Source organism: Schistocerca gregaria, chromosome 5 (genome assembly GCF_023897955.1).
Source record: "Schistocerca gregaria isolate iqSchGreg1 chromosome 5, iqSchGreg1.2, whole genome shotgun sequence".
NCBI classification, from domain to species: Eukaryota; Metazoa; Arthropoda; class Insecta; order Orthoptera; family Acrididae; genus Schistocerca; species Schistocerca gregaria.
In genome coordinates, this window is record NC_064924.1 from 48,884,758 (window position 1) to 48,896,785 (window position 12,028).

The window sequence follows — 12,028 nt, forward strand, 5'->3', positions numbered from 1 at the left end:
GCTATAATTTGTAGCGTCGCTATTTTAATACACAGTAGTGTACACCAATCTGTTCCCTAAGTTTGTTACATGTCGAAGACGCACTGCACACAGAGCTTCAGGACAGCACCGGCAATGCTATTCAGAAGGTCGCAAACAATTTCGCGAGCTTCTTTACTGGCTGAGTTGCAGTGATTAGCCGTCAGATGAAGCTACTGTAATATGGCCGATATTTGTAGTATGCTGGCCCTCTTCGCCTGATAACGGGTTCTGGACCTACGAAACACATCTGTTCTCTAAGGACTGCTTTACAAGGGAGCACAGTTCCAAACCGACTCCAGGAAAATATTTTAAAGTTTAGATTTTTCGGCCAGCCGCAATGAAATATTGTCTCTCCACACGTTTATTTCCGTTGAGTGTCAGTCGACTGGCGCTCGGCAGTCGTTCGAGCAAGCTGCGTGCCACAATCGCGAACTTAACACACATATGACCAAACAAGCAATTCTCTGCTTGGATAGAATACAACACAATCGTTAAACTGTTACAGTGACAATTACTCACTCTGGTAAGTGGTAATGCAGCTGAAGCTACATTGTTGCCGGCCGCGGTGGCCGAGCGGTTCTAGGCGCTTCAGTCCGGAACCGCGGGACTTCTACGGTCGCAGGTTCGAATCCTGCCTCTGGCATGGATGTGTGTGATGTCCTTAGGTTAGTTAGGTTTAAGTAGTTTTAAGTTCTAGGGGACTGATGACCTCAGATGTTAAGTCCGATAGTGCTAAGAGCCATTTGAACCATTTGAGCTACATTGTTAACAAAATAAAATTCAGTTAAATTATTGTAATAGAAAATGATCCGATCAACTTTCCAGATTAAAAGAGAAGAACATGTTTTTCGTAATGGCACATGTATTTCGCTGGAGACACCGTCTCAGTGAGACTGCAATTCAGTGAGTTAGAATCTTCTGATAACGTGTATCACAATAAAAAGGTTCGCCTCATTAGAGGGTTGTGGAAGGAAATGATGGAGTGTGAAAAATTTATCTCCAGAATACTAATTTATGTACCATCAATCAATATTATTAAAGTTGAAATTGGATTAATTTACAATTGTTTCCATCAGAAAAGCAAAAATCAAACTGCAAAAAAATGACAAGACTTTTACGGAATCACCAGCCTGATAAAATTCGAATTCAAAACACTGTATCTGTGCAGTTGGCACCTGAATGCTCTCTGGAAGACTGTGAATTGAGATGGAAATCATTTTCTAAAGTTCATGCAACTCACAGACGAATACATACATTGTGATGCTGTGTGCAGACTTGTTCACTAACATGACAAACATGGGAAAAACATGAGCTAAAACGCCACAACCCTTGATCTTCAGTTCAGAAAGTTTACAAGAATACATCATAAAATGATTATATACTCGTATATTGTCGCTTAGCGACGTGTGATAAACCACTCTCATCACAAGACTCAACGCAGGCCCTTTCCAACTTACATTAAAACACTTCCTCTATTTCGTGCCAGGGCTTTTCGGAAATTTATTTCCGTCAAGTGCTGGGAAGTAACAGCCATCCTAAGAAGAGCACTCGCCCTTGAGCCGGCCTTGTGGGCCACCTCCGCATCGACAGTTCAAACCCTGTAGTGGTTAGAGAGTTACAGGCTCCATCAATTTGTCTCCGGGAACGAACGGTCGACCTGGAAGCGAGTTCTCCAAGATGCGCTACAGAGGCAGTCCTCGATCCTCAACCGTTTTCCTTGTACAGAGTGGACAGAATAAAACTGGCCAAGAAAATATTTACAATAAGACATCAGTAATGTTTTCTGGTGTTCGAACTCTTTTCGGATATTTCGGGGCTCTATTCGCTACAGAGACCGTTTCGCTTCGTTTTAACGGTAAGTTTTGCACTACAGAGGTTGGTTGAAAGTATTCGGAAACACTCCTAGTCTTAAATTATTGCACAAACAGTTCCCTGCACATTTCCCACGAATTGTGCTTCGTACATCACACGGCAATGAATAAACGCTGCTTTATCGGGATCACCATTTCGGGTTGCCTTCAAAAGTTCGCTAAGCACATCTGCTGCTCTCACACACTGAAACGTAGTGACGCAGGAAGCACTCGGGCAGAGTACCCGAGAGATTCACAAGCACAGACTTGTGACAGCAACCGATTAGTCCATCGAATTTACGGTTTCCAACATCTTCGGTGATGGACACGTCTCCTGTTCAATAACAAAGGACAGTATTTTAAATGACGAGTACATTTCCAAGTGATTGCAAAACATGTTTGTATTTAGCTAATAGATTACACGCCTATATGTATGGAAACAACAACCTCAGATGTTTACGTTATTACTGTGACCTGCAGCAAAATGGTTCAAATGGCTGTGAGCACTATGGGACTTAACTTCTGAGGTCATCAGTCCCCTAAAACTTAGAACTACTTAAACCTATCTAACCCAAGGACATCACACACGTCCATGCCCGAGGCAGGATTCGAACCTGCGATCGTAGCAGTCGCACGGTTCCAGACTGTGTTGCCTAGAACCGCTCGGCCACCCCAGCCGGCTGACCTGCAGCATCATGGGTGGCAGGACTACGGATCAGGCATTTAGCGTAGTTCGTGTTGCAATTGCACGAGGACAGCGATAAGTTCATATTTCAACAGGGTGGTCCTCCAGTCCTCCACTGCCCTTCCACAACGACATTCGTGAGTTTTCGGAAACTGAGCTGTCATGACGATCGACGGATCGTACCTTAGCTGGAAATTATCAGTGGCTAGCATGGACCCCATATTCACTGGACCTGACACCATATGATTTTTACCTCTGGCGTCACGTCAGAGACACTGTTTTCACATCTGCACTGCCCCACAACGTCGCTGATTTACGAAGACGTACAGGGCAGCTGTGACTGACATAAATGCGGGTGCTTTGGTGCGAGTGTGGAGTGTATTGGACTATAAACAGGAAGTGTATCATGGTGACTAACGGTTCACACACTGAAAATTTGTTGACATTGCACAAAACACTCCTGGAAATGGAAAAAAGAACACATTGACACACCGGTATCAGACCCACCATACTTGCTCCGGACACTGCGAGAGGGCTGTACAAGCAATGATCACTCGTACGGCATAGCGGACACACCAGGATCCGCGGAGTTGGCCGTCGAATGGCGCTAGCTGCGCAGCATTTGTGCACCGCCGCCGTCAGTGTCAGCCAGTTTGCCGTGGCATACGGAGCTCCATCGCAGTCTTTAACACGGGTGGCATGCCGCGACAGCGTGGACGTGAACCGTATGTGCAGTTGACGGACTTTGAGCGAGGGCGTATAGTGGGCATGCGGGAGGCCGGGTGGACGTACCGCCGAATTGCTCAACACGTGGGGCGTGAGGTCTCCACAGTACATCGATGTTGTCGCCAGTGGTCGCCGGAAGGTGCACGTGCCCGTCGACCTGGGACCGGACCGCAGCGACGCACGGATGCACGCCAAGACCGTAGGATCCTACGCAGTGCCGTAGGGGACGCACCGCCGCTTACCAGCAAATTAGGGACACTGTTGCTCCTGGGGTATCGGCGAGGACCATTCGCAACCGTCTCCATCAAGCTGGGCTACGGTCCCGCACACCGTTAGGCCGCCTTCCGCTCACGCCCCAACATCGTGCAGCCTGCCTCCAGTGGTGTCGCGACAGGCGTGAATGGAGGGACGAATGGAGACGTGTCGTCTTCAGCGATGAGAGTCGCTTCTGCCTTGGTGCCAATGATGGTCGTATGCGTGTATGGCGCCGTGCAGGTGATCGCCACAATCAGGACTGCATACGACCGAGGCACACAGGGCCAACACCCGGCATCATGGTGTGGGGAGCGATCTCCTACACTGAACACTGGCCGTACACCTCTGGTGATCGTCGAGGGGACACTGAATAGTGCACGGTACATCCAAACCGTCATCGAACCCATCGTTCTACCATTCCTAGACCGGCAAGGGAACTTGCTGTACCAACAGGACAATGCACGTCCGCATGTATCCCGTGCCACCCAACGTGCTCTAGAAGGTGTAAGTCAACTACCCTGGCCAGCAAGATCTCCGGATCTGTCCCCCATTGAGCATGTTTGGGACTGGATGAAGCGTCGTCTCACGCGGTCTGCACGTCCAGCACGACCGAACTGAGGCGCCAGGTGGAAATGGCATGGCAAGCCGTTCCACAGGACTACATCCAGCATCTCTACAATCGTTTCCATGGGAGAATAGCAGCCTGCATTGCTGCGAAAGGTGGATATACACTGTACTAGTGCCGACATTGTGCATGATCTGTTGCCTGTGTCTATGTGCCTGTGGTTGTGTCAGTGTGATCATGTGATGTATCTGACCCCAGGAATGTGTCAATAAAGTTTCCCCTTCCTGGGACAATGAATTCACGGTGTTCTTATTTCAATTTCCAGAAGTGTATATACAATGATACAGAACCTCACCCCAATACAAACATTGTTTACTATCACTTGGTAGTTTCTACATCATTTGGAATAATCCCGTATATTACGGGCGAGTTTTACTTTGCCTGTCCTTCATGCCTATGATTTATCATCGGTTCTGTCCTCTGTTGCTTGTGTGCGTTCAATCTGCTACTGCCTGAAGGCGGGGCAAATAAAAGCGTCCCAGGGTACAAATAACACAGCCGAGGAAACTAAATACAGTACTAACATGACTGTAGAACATGTTGAAACTGACCGCCATTCATGTCTTAGCAATTTTGGGCCTTGGTCAGCAAGTTGCTGAAGGCGGATCGAAGCTGGACAGCTAGAAACGCTGCAATCTAATCGGAAATGTTCTGCTGCAGTTCTTGAAAACTATGAGGGCTGCTGCGATCCAGCTTAGGCTTGTGGGCTCCCCACACAAAGCACCCGCACACTGACGGATCAGGTGACCTGGGTGGCCGCCTTGGGCCACAATCAGACTGACCTCTGCTAACAGGCGTGGCGGTCGTGTGGATGTGCTCAGAGGTTCGGCGGGCTTCATGGGCAGTCGCTCCATCCTGTTGGAAGTACACGTGGTGTGCGTCTCACGGGTGTGGTTACGCTGTGTGCATACATTCACAACTAACAGTATCCACTCGGTGCTTGACCAAGTCAGTGCTACATAGGACATACTGGTTTGACTGCGGCCAGACATGGTAACTGACTACCATACGCTATGCCTATTTCACCAGTTCCTCAGTCCGCATGCACCCGGTACGTCGCACCAGACATTAAATCTTTATTTGTATTTATTGTTGTGCATCTCTTGAATGAAAGTAAACTGCGCGTTTTTCTACCCATTATAGTTATTTCTAAATGAACTGATCGTTTGAAGAAGCGAACAAGCGCCAAGAAATCGATTTTTATTTCGTTTTTCCACCAAACATTTGTTAGTATATAGATACACGTTGTGAGCTATAAAAAGGGAGCGAAAACCACTCACGTTCCGGCTTTTGCACTTGGGAATGTAAGTTAGTTTCAAGAAGTGAACATATCCGAGTCTTGAGTTCTTTCACCCTGAAGGCTGTAGTTGCTCCGATAACCTGTGTTCGTATCTGCTGTTCAGTTGCTAAGGACCTTGTGTTTAGAGTGCATCAGACTATGGTTTTGTGTTTAATGTGTGACGTCTGAATTTAGATACTCTTCATCGAAGGTCAATGAATAACAGTTATCTGTGTATAACAATTCCAGATGGTTTAAAGCCGTGTTAATCTGGCAAAAAGGACATCAACGAAGACCTTGCAAATGTTCTCATTTTCGATTTCCAATTACACGCATTTAAAATACTTCTTGTAAAGGTTATGTGAGTTTATTGATGGTGTAGAAGAGAACACTTTCTTGCTGCAAAAGAACAAGAGTGCCCCACATTCCGACAGCAACGGCGTACAGTGGAAATATTCCAGTACAAGATAAGAAGGTCAAGGGCGTATACAAGATAGTTACATATATTTCATATGATTGCAGCCCATCTTATGAGGAGGTGATGACGAGACTAACAAAAGAAACTACAGAGAAAGATAAAAAGGAAGGATCGTAATGACTTCCAGGACAAAGATCATAGATGATGTTTTCGAAACATGGGATTAGTAGAGACACTTCCTGTATATGTTCTATTATGAAGGTTGTGTGAAATAACTCTTTTTGATGTAACAACAAGTTTAACGCCCAGTTCATAATCAGTTTGAAGAAGGGAACCAATACTCGGACGTTAATAGTGTGACGTGTCGTTTAGGATTATTCAATTCATCTTTCCAAGGTGCTCTGTTAGGAGGTTAATACAAAGAACGCCACATATATATTTAGTTGGGCTGAAATTAAAAATTAGAACAGGAGGGAGTGTTTTGAATTCCCGCACAAAAGGAAGTTTTCGGTTCGGTCGCATCTTCAAACTACTGATTCAAATGTTGCATTCTACATTAGATGTAACGTTTAACATAATATCCAAAAATTTGTAACATAAAATATGTGGAATATCTGTTTACATAGACCGCCTAGTGGCTCTAGTCTCGGCAAATAAATAAATAAATAAAAATTTAGGATGATTAAGGAAATATTGGCCGATTTTCTCCACACTGGAAAAGCCTCTTTCCCCAAAATATCGGTTGTCACACTGGACTCGCATTCGGGAGGACGACGGTTCAATCCGGCGTACGGCCATCCTGATTTAGGTTTTCCGTGATTTCCCTAAATCGTTCCAGACAAATGCCGGGATGGTTCCTTTGAAAGGGCACGGCCGACTTCCCTCTCAATCCTTCTCTAATCCGATGAGACCGATGACCTCGCAATTTGGTCTCTTCCCCCAAAAACAACAACAAAACCCAAAATATCGGAAACCGGCTTCAGAATACACAACAGCAACAGAAACTACAGCAGCCACTGACTTAAGGGGACCGTTATTCGTATGTGTGCTGTGTGTGTGCGTGTGTCTCCTCGCTGGGTAGCGAGCGCTGTCCTCTGCGGCTGCCCGAGGACAAAGAAGCCGCCCCCGGCCCCCGGCCCCCAGAAGCAGAGTCTTTATCGGGCCGAATGGTCGAACGCCCCCCGCTCCCTCCTCCCCCTGCCACCCTCCAGCTAACACGATTCGACAACCGACAGACGCCGCTGGTATTGACGGGCTTTGATTCCGCCTTTTATCCGGCACTGTATCCGCAAGGAGATTAATGTGGCGTTCCGGGATTTGGTTACATTCACAGTTCTCTCCGTTAGAGCATGCCGGCTAAGGTATGCATGGTTGTAGCGAGTTTTAACCCTACTACTCACGACACTGTATGTTTATTCATTTTGTATCTCCAGTCGGAGAAAGCTTAACAAAAAAGTTAAATGAACGTATGGAATCGTTGGACGGGAGACCATCCGGGAAAGTTCGGCCGCCAAGTGCAAATCTTAATTTCAGTCGACGCCACATTGGGTGGCTTAAGCGCAGGTGATGAGGATGAAATGATAATGAAGACAACACAACACCCAGTCCCCGAGAGGAGAAAATCTCCAACCCGGCCGGAAATCGAACCCGGGAACGCCTAAAAGAGAAATTGCAGAATAGCACCTTTAATTTTACGTATCTCATTAGAAATGATAAGGTAGAATCGTAGAGGAATGGAGAAGGGCAGGATCACAGGAAATCTGTTAAGACATGAGAGAATGACTTCTATGGTACTAGAGGCAGCTGTAGAGGGCAAAAACTGTAGTGGAAGACAGAGACTGGAGTAGATCCACCAAATAACTCAGGGCGTATGTTACAAGTGCTACTCTGAGATGAAGAGATTGGCTCAGGGGAAGTTTTTTTTTTTTTTTTTTTTTTGGCGGGCCACATCAGACCAGCAGGAGACTGATGACCCCTACAAAAAAAAAAAAAAAAAAAAAAAAACACCTTGGTAGATCTCGCCATGTACCGCTTCTGTTGGCACTTCCACTAATGGCGTAACTCGTCGATTCTAATACCTATGGCCGGCTGCGGTGGTCTCGCTGTCGGTGTAGCCAAGCGGTTCTAGGCGCTACAGTCTGGAACCGCGAGACCGCTACGGTTGCAGGTTCGAATCCTGCCTCGGGCATGGATGTGTGTGATGTCCTTAGGTTAGTTAGGTTTAAGTAGTTCTAAGTTCTAGGGGACTAATGACCACACCAGTTGAGTCCCATAGTGCTCAGAGCCATTTGAACCATTTGAACCTAATACCTATCACTCTGAAAAACTTCTAAAAAGCTTCTCCTGTTCTTGCCTCGTGTGTTATTCTCCTGCCTGGCATCTGCTCAGGGCCGGCATCGTTATGAGCGGATTTAGCATGGTTGATTTAACCGGGTGACGGGATGGCCTACCTATCGTTGCCCTGTAACAGATACAGCATCATTTCCTGTGTTCCCGTACTGTAGTAGTACCAAATCAAACGCCAAAATAATCACACTACCCAAATAATTGCCGCAAACTATTTCATTCCATTCTGTTTTAATTTCATTACTAAAATTCCACATTTTCCCTTCGATAATGACGACAAGAGAAAAACGTATGACAAAACGGTAACATCTGTTTTCGGATAAATAACCTTGTAACCATCGCACTGTCTTGTAGGGAAAGCAGATTTAACTAGTAAACGTTAAGAAGTCCTGGGTTAGATGTCAGCCAATGCTTAGATCTGAATAAAAATCATTAGCAATGGCGGTCAATGACTTCCGGTAAAAGGAGTCACCCTGATTTTGCCAATGGCCTTTTCTATGATTGCAGAGATCAGACAGAGTTTCAGGGCAACCCCTTACCCTCGTTGAGGGAAAGTTCCCCTAAATGACGGAACAATCAGCAGTGATCAAGGGCATGAGGATGCCGAAGCCAATGGTAATCACTGCATTAAAGACACTATGTAAACTCACAGGAAATGTGGCTTGACACTGAAAAAATATCATGACTAAGATTCCGGAGGTGCTGACAAGGGGGAGATAACCTTCAGAAAAAAAGGATTAACCAGCCAAAGGGTAACATTCTACGAGTCGGCCCGTGGAATGTCAGAAGTTTTAAACGCCACAGAGAAGCCAGAAAATTTCAAAGGGGAAATGCAAAGGCCCAATCTAGGTAAATTAGAGGACAGTGAAGTGAAATTGAAAGAAGATAACGATTTCTCATCACGCAAATCTAGGTTAATATCAACGGAAACAGAAAATGGTGAACGGCAGTATGATTCGGCATGAGAAGCAAGATAAGCCACACAGTGAGTTACAATGATCAGTTGAATGGCCTGGGTGTTCTTAACAGAATCGACACCAAAAACAATAGTTCAGGTATACATGCCGAAGTTACAAGCAGATGAGGAGGTAGGAATAGTATATGAGCGTACTGAACGGGAAATTTCGTGTGTAAATGTAAATGAAAATCTAATACCGTGGGGGAATGGAATTTGGTCATAAGGGAAGAATTAGAAGAAGGAATTACCGGAGAATATGAGCTTCGTATCAGGAGTGAGAGCGGAAGAAAACTAATTGAGTTCTGCGATAAATTATAGCTAGGAGTATCGAATACACTGTTCAGGAACTACAAGAGGAGTAGGTACACGTGGAAAAGCCTAGAGACACAGGAAGATTCCAGCTGGATTACATCATAGACAAACGTAGATTCCAAAATCAGATACTGGATTGTAAGACGTGCCCAGTAGCAGATACAGAATTTAGTAATGATGAAGAATAGACTGACGTTTAAGAGAAGCGTCCAGAAGAATCAATGTGGAAATAAGAGGGATACTGAAGTGCTGAGGAGGAATGAGATGCATCTGAAATTCTCTAAAGATACAGATACTGCGATTGTAAATGCTTCCGTAGGCATTTCAGCTAAAGAAGAATGGATATCTCTAAAACGGGCAATCATAGGCAGTGGACAGACGAACAAAAGTACAGGAAAAGTAACTGAGAAGAAACCTTGGGTAACAGAAGAAATACTTCAACTGATCGACGAAAGAAAGATGTTAGAAATATTCAGGCAAAGACAGGCAAGACAGGCACTAGTAATGAAGTAAGTAGGACAAGCAGGAGAGCCAAGGCGAAATAGTTTCAAGAAAAATGTGAAGAAATCGAAAAAGAAATGGTCATCGGAATTAGTTATTCAGAATATAGAGAAGTCGAAACAGTATTCGGCGAAGTTTAATGCAAGGGTGGCAACATTAACAACGCAACGGAAATTCCAATGTTAAATGTGGGGCAGAGAGTGGATGCGTTGAAAGAATAATTGAAATCCTCTACGAGGGGCAGACTTGTCTGATGTGGTAGAAGAAGAAATAAAAGGCGATATGGAAGGATGGAGGATTCAGCATTAGAGTCAGAATTTAACAAGGTAGGAGGGATATAACAACAACCCCTCAGTATTTCTAAAATCATTGGGTCAAGTGGCAACCAAATGAAGAATCCATGAGACTTAAGACATACCATCAGACTTTCAAAAAAAAAAAAAAAAAATCTAAAAAATTCCGAAGACAACATGAGCAGGTAAGTGCGACAACTATTACACACTCAGTTTAATAGCTCATGCATCCAAGCCGCTGGCTTTAAAAAAAGGTAAAAGCACTAAACCGGAAGTTCTGACGTTGTGCTTCATAACAGGAGCAAGAATCAAGAAAAAAAAAACAAGGCACCTTCATAGGACTCGTCGACTTGGAAAAAGAGTATCAAGACTGAAGTGCTCTGATTGAAAACGATGTAAGATAGAGATGCAGTCGGTGGCGCCTGCTGTTTAGTCTACATATCGAAGAAGCAATGACGGAAATAAAAGAAAGGTTGAAGGCTCGGACTGAAATTCAAGACGAAGGGATTACGACGAAACACTACGCGAATGATGTAGCTACTCTCAGTGAAAGTAAAGAAATACAGAACCTGATGAATCGAATAATTAGTTTAATGATGACACGCTATGAATTGAGGGAAAACTTAAGAAAGACGAAGGTAATGACCAGTACAAGAAAGGAAATTAGTGCTGGTGCCCATGAAGTAAACGAAGTGAAGAAATTCTGCTACCTAGGAAGCAAACACCACATGACGGCAGAAGCAAGGAGAACATTAACAGCGAACTAGCACAGACGAAGAAGGAATTGCAGGTCACATAAAGGACTAAATTTGAGGTAAACATTCCTGAGAATGTACGTTTTGAGAACAGCATTGTGTGGTGGTAAAGCATGGATTGTGAGAAAATAGGAAAAGAAATGAATCGAAGCAGATTTGGACCTGAAACGTCATGTACCACATGACTAAAACTACACATCAAATTTGCTCGTTTGTGAGCTACGCAAAGATAGTGATAGCTTCGTAATTATTGGTCTAAGTGAAAAATAATGTCTTACTTTCAGATTCCTTAGAGCGTTATATACAAGCTAATTGTATTGCAGCCAACCACAAACGAACAAACACTTTTGTAGTTACTGTATTTGCTCGCCTTCACAAGATTACTACAATCCTTACATCCCCATACAAAATTGAAGTCCACAAGATAAACAGGCGAAGTAGAAGGAACTTATTCTCGCAGTTCCGGAAGTTCTACAGCCCCCACAGTAAGCGAGCAGCGAAGCTGTAGGTCGCTTTCTGATATTTCGCAGTGTGTTAAAATTTGAAAGCAATACCTAAGTCACATAGTGAGTCGAGCAAAGTTCAGTTACTGTCGCTACGCGCTATGCGTAGCGGCGCTAATTGCAACAAGTTTTCCCATTATTAACTGAAACCGAGCATTGGTGTTAGCAGTATTATATCTATTAGTATTATATGTTTGCCACTAGGATTAACTCAATATTTGCGATATTTCCCTCAGGTGAAAGCGTAGCAAACAAAGTTTAAACATTCCATTTTCAGTTATTTCGCCGTACAGTTATTACAAGCCTCGTAATAGCAATTTCTTCATTGAATCCACATTTTTACTACACTGTCCATCACATGCTTCACCAATCTAAGCTAAAACTTTAATTTTACACGACGCATTTAGTTTACAGCCAGTTCGTAAAAAATAAGTGTGTTACTTTTTCTTATGCTCTCACAAGAAAGACACCCGCCTTTTTATATCACGTCGTACCGATATA